The sequence below is a fragment of the Gobius niger genome (genome assembly GCF_951799975.1).
Source record: "Gobius niger genome assembly, chromosome: 3".
In the NCBI taxonomy this organism is placed as follows: domain Eukaryota; kingdom Metazoa; phylum Chordata; class Actinopteri; order Gobiiformes; family Gobiidae; genus Gobius; species Gobius niger.
Genome location: NC_136854.1, coordinates 32119903 through 32131215, shown reverse-complemented (window position 1 = coordinate 32131215; position 11313 = coordinate 32119903). Strand labels below are relative to the sequence as shown.

Here is an 11313-nt window from a genome sequence, read left to right as displayed (position 1 = left end):
TCACTATATCTAAACAACTTTGCTCCTAGTTTTTTTGTTTTGTTTGTTTTTAACCTGTTTCTGTTCTTGTCCCAGATGATGACGGGGACATGGTGGCGTTCTCCTCTCAGGAGGAACTGGAGGAAGCGCTGCCGTTTTTAAAAAACGACACTTTATACATGCATGTTAATCATGACCACGATTTGCCAGAGTGGTGAGGAGCAGAGGTGGGTAGCGCGGCCAGGTATTTACTGAAGGAAGAGTAACTTTCCTTTGAAGTTATTTTACTCAACTAGAAATAAATAGTGAATTACTCATGTCTCACTTAAAAAGTATCTGGGGAAAATGCTACTTGAGTACTGTGAGTAGCTACTAACGAGTAGCCTGAATCACAACTGGAATAAATTATGAGAAACAAGAGGAAATGCTAGAAAAATATATATACAATTTTTTGTCTTAAGTATAAAGTAGGCCTACATGAAACACAAACTACATTTATTTTATCTGTCAACATGAATCTTTTGCCACTTATAGATTCACTTGTTTTTGTAAAAGTAAAAAGTAAAAGTACATTCTTCATTATAATGTTTGTCAAGTAGAAGTAAAAAGTACCATGTGATAAAATGACTAATAAATACAATTACTTCAGAAGATTGTTCGAGTACATTGTAACTGAGTATTACACACTTCTGATAAGGAGGCTAATGATTGAACCTTCTCTGTGTTTTTCAGAATGCACCAGGAGAGTGAACTGTTAAGGCAGTTTCCTTCAACAAAGAATATTATGGACTCACCAAGGACTCAGATTCTAGGATTCACTTTTTTTTTTTTGAGATTGAGAGACGGTGGTGCTTTTTTATGACCCACTTTTGCTATTTAAATAACAAGACAGGGACAAGACCCTGCAATGAAAACTTACTGTAAGGCTTTTAAATAATAGTGTAAACCCTGGGGCTTATATGTTATGTCATATGTGTAGCTGTGATGTAAGATCACACTGTTGTTCAATGTCAAATTGTTGTTCTCTTACCATATGTCACTTTTCATTTTATATCTTATTTAATTACTATCCTTAATGCATGTCCCCTATAGCCTTATAGTTGAACAGTTTTGAGCTTATTTTTTTTTATCTTAATTCTGTGTTATATGTTTTATGTCGCACGTTTGCACTGAGAAAATTCCTAGTTTGTGAACCTGTTCTCAACCATGGTAATAAAACCTATTCTGATTCTGATGTTGTGTGTGGAATTTTGTAAGGCATTCCAGCACAAGTGTAAGGCAAATTTCCAATAAAATATCTCCAGCACTTTTCAAGATGTGGACCTGTTTTGCTGCTTTAGTCCAGGTTCATCCCTGCTTTAGAACTTGCTTCCGTTTTCTATTATAGTATCGTTCAAGGTGACTTTCCGCTCCACTCTTACCATGGAATTCAATTTTTGAACTATTTTGTGGAACATACTGTGGACTGTCGCAATTTCTTCCTCATATCTTGCAGCTTTAACCTCTTCAACCCTAACGGTACCCGATCGGGGGCCAGTTTTGCTCCGGGCAGTTGGACGCCACTGGACACAGAGGGGGCGCCCTTCCAACCTTCTCAGTGTAAATGTGAATTGACTTTCGTCAGAGTTAGACTTTAGGTCAGACACCATGAGTCACAGTAACATGACGCTAAATACAGTGAGCTCTTTGTTTCCAGCAAAAAGGCTGAGGCCTCATTGCTCTTCAGTCACAGACTGAGAGGTGAAGAAGGAAGTCATGGAGCTTCTGCAATAAAAGTGGTGGATCTCTCCTTTCAGTCTACAGCTCAGTCCTAACATCAGCTGAGACAAAAGAAAACAAAGGAGCGACAATAAAAACAAAATCCTTACATTTATTCATGATCAGAATTTAACTTTAACAAGTTAAGTTAAGTTTATGAACGGAAGCCCATAATAATAATAATAATAATAATAATAATAATAATAATAATAATAATAATAATAAAATAAAATACGGGACTATTTCGCCAGCAACAGCCTTAACTCAGATCTCCAACATGCTTACAAGCCTGGGTATTCCACTGCTACTGCACTAACATCTCTCTCTGATGAGTGGCTCAAACAGATGGATCAAAAAAGTCTAGTTGGTGTGGTATTTATTGATTTCAGTGCTGCTTTTGATGTGATTGACTACAAGCTATTGCTCAGTAAATTGAGTGCTTATGGCTTTGGAAACTCAGCAGAAACTTTAATGAAGAGTTATCTAACCGGTAGGCAACAATGTGTGCACTCTGATGGCTCTCTTTCTGATGTGAAACTGCTGCCATGTGGCATTCCTCAAGGAAGTTGCCTTGGACCCCTTATAGTATATTTGTAAATTAAATTGAATTTTTTTATGCACTAAAAAAAGCACAGTTAATTTCCTATGCTGATGACGTACCTATATGTATCTGCTAATACAAGTAGTCAGTTAAATTGTCTTCTTCAACAAGAAATTAATTTAATTTCAAACTGGGCTACTGAAAATAGGCTAAAAATCAATGCTTTAAAAACTAAATGTTTGGTGATAGGCTCAATGAGATCGATCAAACAAGTTCACAACTTAAGCCTGTCCATACATGGCACTGATATTCAAAAGGTCACTGAAACCAAATTATTGGGAGTCACTATTGATTCAACCTTTACCAAGTTACTTCAGTCACTTGCACTTTCACATCTTGACTACTGCTCCATTATCTGGTCAAGTGTTTCTAAAAAGGACCTTGCAAAATTACAATTAATCCAGAACAGAGCAGCTTGTCTAGCTCTGCGATGCTCATTCAGGACCAGTGTCAGTGCCATGCACGATAGGCTATCCTGGTTTAAAGTAGAAGAAAGAGTGGCCTGCAGTCTTATATTGTTCTGCAAAAATGTTTACACTCTTCAAAAACCCTTAGGTCTGTTCTCCCAACTACGGCTGACCAGTGAAAGGCACAGTTTAAATACTCGTCAGGCTTCACGGTGCCATTTTACACCTCCACAGCCAAGGACAAATGCTCTGAAGAGAACTGTTCTGTACAGAGCGATGGTTCTGTGGAACAAGCTACCTCATTCTTTTTGGCGGCAGGGTAGCGCAGCGGTTAGTGCTTTCGCTTCACAGCTAGAAGGTCTGGGTTCGATTCCCACCTGGACGGGCCTTTCTGTGTGGACGATGTTCTCCCCATGTCTGCGTTTCCTCCGGGTACTCCGGTTTCCCCTACCGCTAAAAACATGCACAATAGGCCAGGATGAATGATGTGTGTGAGTGAATGTATGGTGGTGGTCAGAAGGTCCGTTGGCGCAGACGTGTGTAGTCGCGAAGCGCTTCTGTCAGTCTCCCCCAGGGGCAACTGAACACAAACGTGGTTTACCATCACCGAGTGTGGAGTGAATGTACAATTGTCTCATGTAAAGCGCTTTGTGACTATATGTCTGTGAAGGGCGCTATATAAATAAAGATCTTCTTCTTCTTTAACAACCTTAGTGTTCAAAAGCTGTTTTAAAAGAATGGTAAAAAACACGTCCTAAATCATGGGATATAATGTACAATGAACAATAATCTCCCAGATTAGGTGTATTGTAGTATTGTATTAGCATGTTCTTGTGGTGTTCAGAATCGGGAATTTTAAGGATTTTAGTGATGTATTTGTACATGTAATGATGATTTGTAATATTTTAAATGTAGCATTTCATGGACCCCAGGAAGATTAGTCTTTACTATTGTGTGGTAAAGACTAATGGGGACATATTAGGAGAATGCTGTACAAAATAAGTGGGTCTTTAGTTTACTTTTAAAAACCTCAAGTGTGAGGGGAATGTCATGGCCTGCAAATGAGTAAACAGTCAGGGCGGGGGAGATCGGAGTTGGTGTGGAGTCCCAATGAGGAGACCTTCTGTTTTGGAGCTGTTTAACTGAAGGAAGTTGTCAGTCACCCATGCCCCCGTCTCCTCCAGGCAGGCAGTTAATGTGGGGGGTGATGATGTGGGGGATGTGGGGTCCAACCTGACATAGAGCTGAGTATCATCGGCATAGCAGTGGAAGGCAACTCCATGCCTGTTATTGATGTGGCCCAGGGGGAGCTTGTAGATGGAGACGAGGGTGGGGCCGAGGACTGAGCCTTGGGACACTTAATACAAATAATGGTCATTTGTATCATCATCATCATCATCATCATCATCATCTTCAGCAGCAGCAGCAGCAGCAGCAGCAGCAGCAGCATCCATCATCCATCATCCATCATCCATCATCATCCATCATCATCCATCATCATCCATCATCCATCATCATCCATCATCATCCATCATCATCCATCATCCATCATCATCCATCATCCATCATCATCCATCATCCATCATCATCCATCATCATCCATCATCCATCATCATCCATCATCATCCATCATCATCCATCATCCATCATCATCCATCATCCATCATCATCCATCATCCATCATCATCCATCATCATCCATCATCCATCATCATCCATCATCCATCATCCATCATCCATCATCATCCATCATCATCCATCATCATCCATCATCCATCATCCATCATCATCCATCATCATCCATCATCCATCATCATCCATCATCATCCATCATCATCCATCATCATCCATCATCCATCATCATCCATCATCCATCATCCATCATCATCCATCATCATCCATCATCCATCATCATCCATCATCCATCATCATCCATCATCATCCATCCATCATCCATCATCATCCATCATCATCCATCATCCATCATCCATCATCATCCATCATCATCCATCATCATCCACCATCATCATCCATCATCCATCATCATCCACCATCATCATCCATCATCCATCATCATCCACCATCATCCATCATCATCCATCATCATCCACCATCATCATCCATCATCCATCATCATCCACCATCATCATCCATCATCCATCATCATTAGGGTGCTTCCTCGTACTATGTAAAAAAAAAGTTTTTTTAAATCTGCTTTCCTCCAACCCTGCATTACATGATGCTTGTTATAGAGAAGCTGTAAACAAAGTTTTAGCTGAAAATATTGATATTTAGGACTTGCTCAACTCTATTGAAGTTTTTACCTTTTAAGTCACATGGCGCCAATCCAAGATTCAGACATTTTTATTACTTTCAATTAAATCAAAACAAGCTCAACTATATATGGTCTAAAAAGACTACAGTTTTGGTGTCAGGTGGTAAAACCGATGTAAATATTGGAAAATATTACTTTAGTTTAAAAGTCTTCAGTTGTTTTAAAAGAAAATGTTTACCCATGCTAACAAATGCTAACGCTAATGCAAGAGTCCACATAAAAGCCAATTTAATTTGAAATGAGTTGCTAATGTCAGGTGGTGCAACTGCAAAAAACAGCAAATAACCATCTGAAAAATATAGGGATGCACCGATCCAACACTGGTATAAGTTATCAGAGTCAAAACTAGAAAAAAAAATCAGATATTGGTTTAAAACATCCGATACTGAACCGATCACTGTTTTGGGCTGACACTGAGCACTCTGTCCGTGGTCCTCTGGCTTTATTGCTGATTCCAGCATCAGTCAGTTACAAAGGAGAAAGGCTGTCTAAGATACACTTGGCAAAGATTTGACTTTGTACAATTTTTTTGGAAACTATTTAAATTTTAGAGAAAACTCCACCTGACACTTTTTATACAGAGAAGCTACAAATACATCAAAATACATTTAAATACTTGTTAAATGTTATTTAACAAACATAACTTGTTTAAACACAAAATTATCGACTCAAAAATATGCATGCCATCAGTTTTGAAAAAACTCTTTGAAAATATGCTTTTAGACCCTAATACAACATATCCATCCATTTTCTTCCACTTTTCCGTTGCCGGGTTGTGGGGGCAGCTGTTGGAGCTGCACCAGCCCCTATGGCTCCTCCTGCAGGTGGTGGGTCCACAGAAGGACGGCCTCATGGTTCTGACCGGGCCTGTTGGTCTCTCATAAGGGGCTTCTGACCTGCTCTTTGTCTGACCCGTCACCTAGGACCAGTTTGCCCTGGGAGACCCTACTGGGGCACGAAGCCTGTGACAACAGAGCTCCAGGATCATTCGATTCTATTATTTATATTTTTGAACATTAAATCGCATTGAGCAAGTTCTAAATATTCTTTGAATTAAATTATATTTTGGCTACTGAATCTTTATATGACCCATAGGTGCATCCCTATATTTTTTAGATGGTTATTTGCTGTTTTTTGCAGTTGCACCACCTGACATTAGCAACTCATTTCAAATTAAATTGGCTTTTATGTGGACTCTTGCATTAGCGTTAGCATTTGTTAGCATGGGTAAACATTTTCTTTTAAAACAACTGAAGACTTTTAAACTAAAGTAATATTTTCCAATATTTACATCGGTTTTACCACCTGACACCAAAACTGTAGTCTTTTTAGACCATATATAGTTGAGCTTGTTTTGATTTAATTGAAAGTAATAAAAATGTCTGAATCTTGGATTGGCGCCATGTGACTTAAAAGGTAAAAACTTCAATAGAGTTGAGCAAGTCCTAAATATCAATATTTTCAGCTAAAACTTTTTTTACAGCTTCTCTATAACAAGCATCATGTAATGCAGGGTTGGAGAACACTGCCCTGAAACTTTCATTTTTTAGAAGCACCCTAATCATCATCCATCATCATCCATCATCATCCATCATCATCATGTATCAATTTTGCCTTTTTCAAATAGAAAATTGGTTGTCGTTGTTTTTAGACTTGTTTCGTTTACACCATGTCTTGGTTTTGTAAGACGGTGCCTTTATTAAGTTTCGGTTTCGTTTCTAAGTTTCCCTTTCCCAGCTATAAGCTCCCAGCCCAGCTCTATGATTGTTCCCGGCCAGTCAGTCTGAACCGCACCCCAACGAGCAAGCGACCACACAGGGGATCAGTCTTACTGTGAAGTAGGTCTGAACTAAAAGATGAAGGTTAAGGCTTATCTCCGAGTGAACGATGTCGTACAGGAGATTCGTAGATTTGAAGTGTTTCACAATGCTATTAAATCAACCTATACGCAGTTATACGAGAAGATCGTGAAGCTGTTCCAAGTGTTATCGTTCAAGCTCGCCTACAAAGGTAACCTCCACTCTTCTATTGCTCCAAACTGTGTCATGTTATCTATAAGTTTGTCCTCTGGTTTACATTTTTGACCCGGTTCTGCTCGTCACAGATAATGACGGGGACTTGGTTGTGTTCTCGACCCAGGAGGAGATGGACCAAGGGCAGGAGTTCTTAAAAGACGACACTTTCTACGTTTACGTTATTTGTTCTCCCAAAATTCCTCAGTAAGACGAACACAGTTTTTGTCAGCCTTTACCTTGTCTCTTATTCTTCTAACCTTTTCTTTGTTTTTCAGAGGACCCCTTGTGAATTCTGCTGGAAGTGCCACTATCAAAGCGAAAAAAAAAGTCACCACCTGCATAAGGGGGCCCTGAGAAAGGATTAGGGGAGTGTTTCCTTCATAAAGGTATAGATGGGAAGACTTGCTTAAAAATATGTTCATATGACGTTTTAACGTTTAACGTTTTTTAACCTTCAAAGAAAATAAGTGGACATTTATTTGTTTGGGGTTATGTAATATTGGTGGTTGTTGTTGGTGAGGCAAAGATCAATTCGCTCCAGGACTGCAGTGAGGCTGTGATGACGAACAGGAGTATTGGACTGTGAGCAGGGGCGGACTGGCCGTATGTCCATTCCGGAAGAGCACAGAAGGGCCACTGGCTCTAGGGCCGGTCTGGCCTCTCAATTTTCTCCTCTTATCCCCCGCCTTAACCAAGCTTTACCTGAATCTAAAAGCTTTAAAGAAAAGCATCAAAATAGCGACGAAACCGAGGATAAAAAAACGGAACAAAAATGTTTTCCCGGAAAAGCAACAAAAAAGTGACAAAAAACATGACAGCAAAGCAATGAAAAAGCTACGTGGATACTTTGCGAACTGCAGGCAATATTAATAAATAGGAAATATGCACAGAAAAAGCGTTTTTGGGGTAAAGTTTGACAACGTGCCGACGTGACAAAAAGTTTCAGTCACATTTGTAGGTCTTCGCTTTCAAATCAGACATTACACTGTAGCTCTTCGGTCAAGAAGCTTTTAGATTTGGTTAAAGCCGAACTGGAGAAAATGCATCGGTTGAGGCGGGTGGTAAGAGGTTAAAATGTGTCTTTGTGGAAGTGTCTCATTTACGCTAATTTGGGCAAGGTCTGTTTACCCGGAGCACGGGACGCCCCCCAAAAATCCTTTCATTGCAAAATGATAATAATGAAAAAATTAAAACAAACAGTTGCAGCTGAGGAGCTCAGTTACCCGGGAGGAGCTCGGAGTAGAGTCGCTGCTCCTTAACGTCGAAAGGAGCAGCTGAGGTGGCTCGGGCATCTGTTCGGATGCCTCCATGGTCGCCTCCCGCGGGAGGTGTTCCAGGCATGTCCTAGTGGGAAGAGGCCTCGTGGAAGACCCAGGACACGCTGGTGGGACTGTGTCTCCGAGCTGGCCTGGTGTCGCCTCGGGGTCCCCCCAGAACAGCTGGAGGAGGTGTGCGCGGATCGGGAAGTTTGGGCATCTCTGCTGAGACTGCTGCCCCCGCGACCCGGCCCCGGATAAAGCGGAAGAAAATGGATGGATGGATGGAGTTGCAGTTTGGGCCCATAGACTAGGTTAGGTTAGGTTAGACATAATATAAAGATAGGAGGGAATGAACAATGACAGTAGTTGTTTTGGAAGCCGCAAGTCGAGGCCCACTGTAAGCATTTCTAAGTCAAAAAAACATTGGGTGTAAAAAAGCTACGGCTCAGGCCTGGGAAAAAGTTCAAGTAGTGTAATATTTTTCAGCTAGCTGATTATTGATACTTTGATATTTGTTTGATTATGTTAGCATGGTCAAAAGCTTAAAAAATTCTTCCAGCACTGCACTTTGTGGCATCTAAAGAGGCTGTGTGAATACCAGAATGAGTGATGGAAATTATTGCAACTTCACTAATAATGATCGAATATTGATATTGAATCAGGACTACTTATTCATAAATTTTATGTTGTATCCCAGTGAGAAGAACTGTGGAACAGATTGACCCACTTCATATTGGTTGGAGCTGTTATACTGTCGTGGTAGAAAAGGTTCAAATGCCGTTATATGTACTGGGATATTTTTGTCTCTCATCTCAAGAGGCTTTGTCAGCAACTAAAGTGTTTTAGCAGCTGGATTCTTACTGATCTAGGAGGCCTTAACATGTAATTGGTTCCACCCATGTTTATTCTTAAAAGACACTGTTGCCTTGTTACAATGGTCTCAATGTTACAGCATCACCATCTTATCATAACATTATCAAGGTAAAAGTTAGAGTATTATACTGTGCTATGTTCTGATTAAAATCAGTTTTAGTTTGAAATGACAATTATTCTTTGTTTCTTTTACAATTTGTACAAGTATTAAAAATGTTTTAATAAGAGCGCTCAACCAGATACTGAGTCTAGAGCCCCTAACATCATCCAGGACAAAAGTAACTCAAAAGATCAACAATTAACAAAAAAAACCCAATATCCTTACATTTATTTATGATCAAGATTTAACTTTAACAAATTCTGATTCAGAAATTTCAATCAGTGCATAATCATTTCATTTAAAGTTATACGTGGACAAGTTTATAAATGGGCAGCAGAACTGTTTACACACTGGGCAAAGCATCTCGAAGGCAACTTTCATTCAATAGTTGCCTTCGAGAGGCAACTATTGAATCTAGAGTAAAGAGTAAAAAAGTACTTGGAGAAAATGTTACTTGAGTACTGAGAGTAACAGAGTAACTGTCTGTGCTAAAGTTTGATTCATGATTCAGTTTGACATAAATTATGAGAAACAAAACATGAATATATATATATATATATTTTATATAACTGAAGTACGGGTACAGATACACAGATATGCAGATATACTTCATTTTAATTACTCATGTCAAAAGTACTGTGAATGTAACTGAGTACTACCCACCTCTGTCCACACATGATTAAAAAGTTTCTGAAAATGTGGCACTAAAGCAATAATAAAAAGCTCTGTGGGAAGTGAAAGTAATCGTAGACCAAACTCCAGTCGGCGTTTGGTCAAATCAAAAGAGGTTGTGCAACCTGAGACCTGACCGGTTGAGCAACTTCATTGTCCAACATCCTGATTTGAAAACAACAACGACGCTTCTGCAGCAACAAACAGGTGAGAGAGAGAAAAAGACAAACTTTGTGTATGCACGAAACTTTAAATATATTGCACACAATGTGCACCGTGCACACGCAGTTGTTTTTGAGCGTGATTGTTGTTTATGTCGTACAAATGTGCAGTGGCTTCATATTCTGATTGTGTTGTGACGTACAAGACACTGCTGCTGTCTTGAACAGTGTGGTGAGGTCACTGCGTCTCTGTATTGAGTGGAAACTCCCGATTTCATTTAATAAAATACACAGAGTAGTGGCCTATAGTGGCATTTACTTAGGGCCGGCTCTAGGTATAAGCGACCCAGGCGGCCGCCTATAGCGCGCTATCCGAGGGCGCCGAATTGCGCTTTATCTTTTGAACCCGATCTACAACCAGGCCTATTTTCGGACATAACGTTGGAACTATGGATTTGCCATGTTGCGTCTGGTTCTGGTTACATGGTTACATGGTTACATTTCTGCTTTGGAAGTGAACTGAACTTTAGTGTTGGAAACTTTACGTTTCAAGCTTTCAAACGAGCCCAGGTCCCTGGTCCTTCGGGAGCCGCGTAACATCGCGGTTAAAAATCGTAAATTACTAGAGGTTCCTCCTCCTCAAAAAAAAAGAAAAAGAAAAAAAAAACTGTTGTGCGCACATTTAGTGAAGCACATGTTCTGATTTTTTATTTATTTATTTAAAGAATAGATAATAAAATATAACATAACAATGATAATCATTATATAATAAATCTAGCTGTTCCATATCCAAAGTCTGTCCAAAAGGATTTAGATAAAAGAAAGCAAAAAGCCCATAGAATGCTATCTGGGTCAAGAAAATTCAGCTAGATTAATTCAAATTAAAAAAAAGAAGACGGATTTATTTGGTCGGGACAGCGCATGTTAATCATATAAAAATGCAATGCAGGATTGTTGCCATGGGCTCATTCTATTCATTACATTATCAAATCCATAAAGAGAGGCCCATCCCAGATCCAGGAATCAAACTGGGAACGATCATGCTGTGAGGAGATGTGCTTCTAATGATTGCAGATGGAAATTAGCTCTAAAAGCAAAAGTCTGGTACAAAGCATCGTTTCATAATATGCTGATTAATGCTCCTGTACATGGTC

General features: G+C 39.6%; 1 long non-coding RNA gene across 1 annotated transcript; it reads left to right on the top strand.

Annotated features, from left to right (window-relative positions):
* Positions 1 to 6871: 6871 nt before the first annotated feature.
* Positions 6872 to 7522, top strand: LOC306960997. Its single transcript, XR_013792737.1, has 3 exons — positions 6872 to 7089; positions 7184 to 7298; positions 7370 to 7522. It is a non-coding gene; the product is annotated as an uncharacterized lncRNA (long non-coding RNA).
* Positions 7523 to 11313: the final 3791 nt, after the last annotated feature.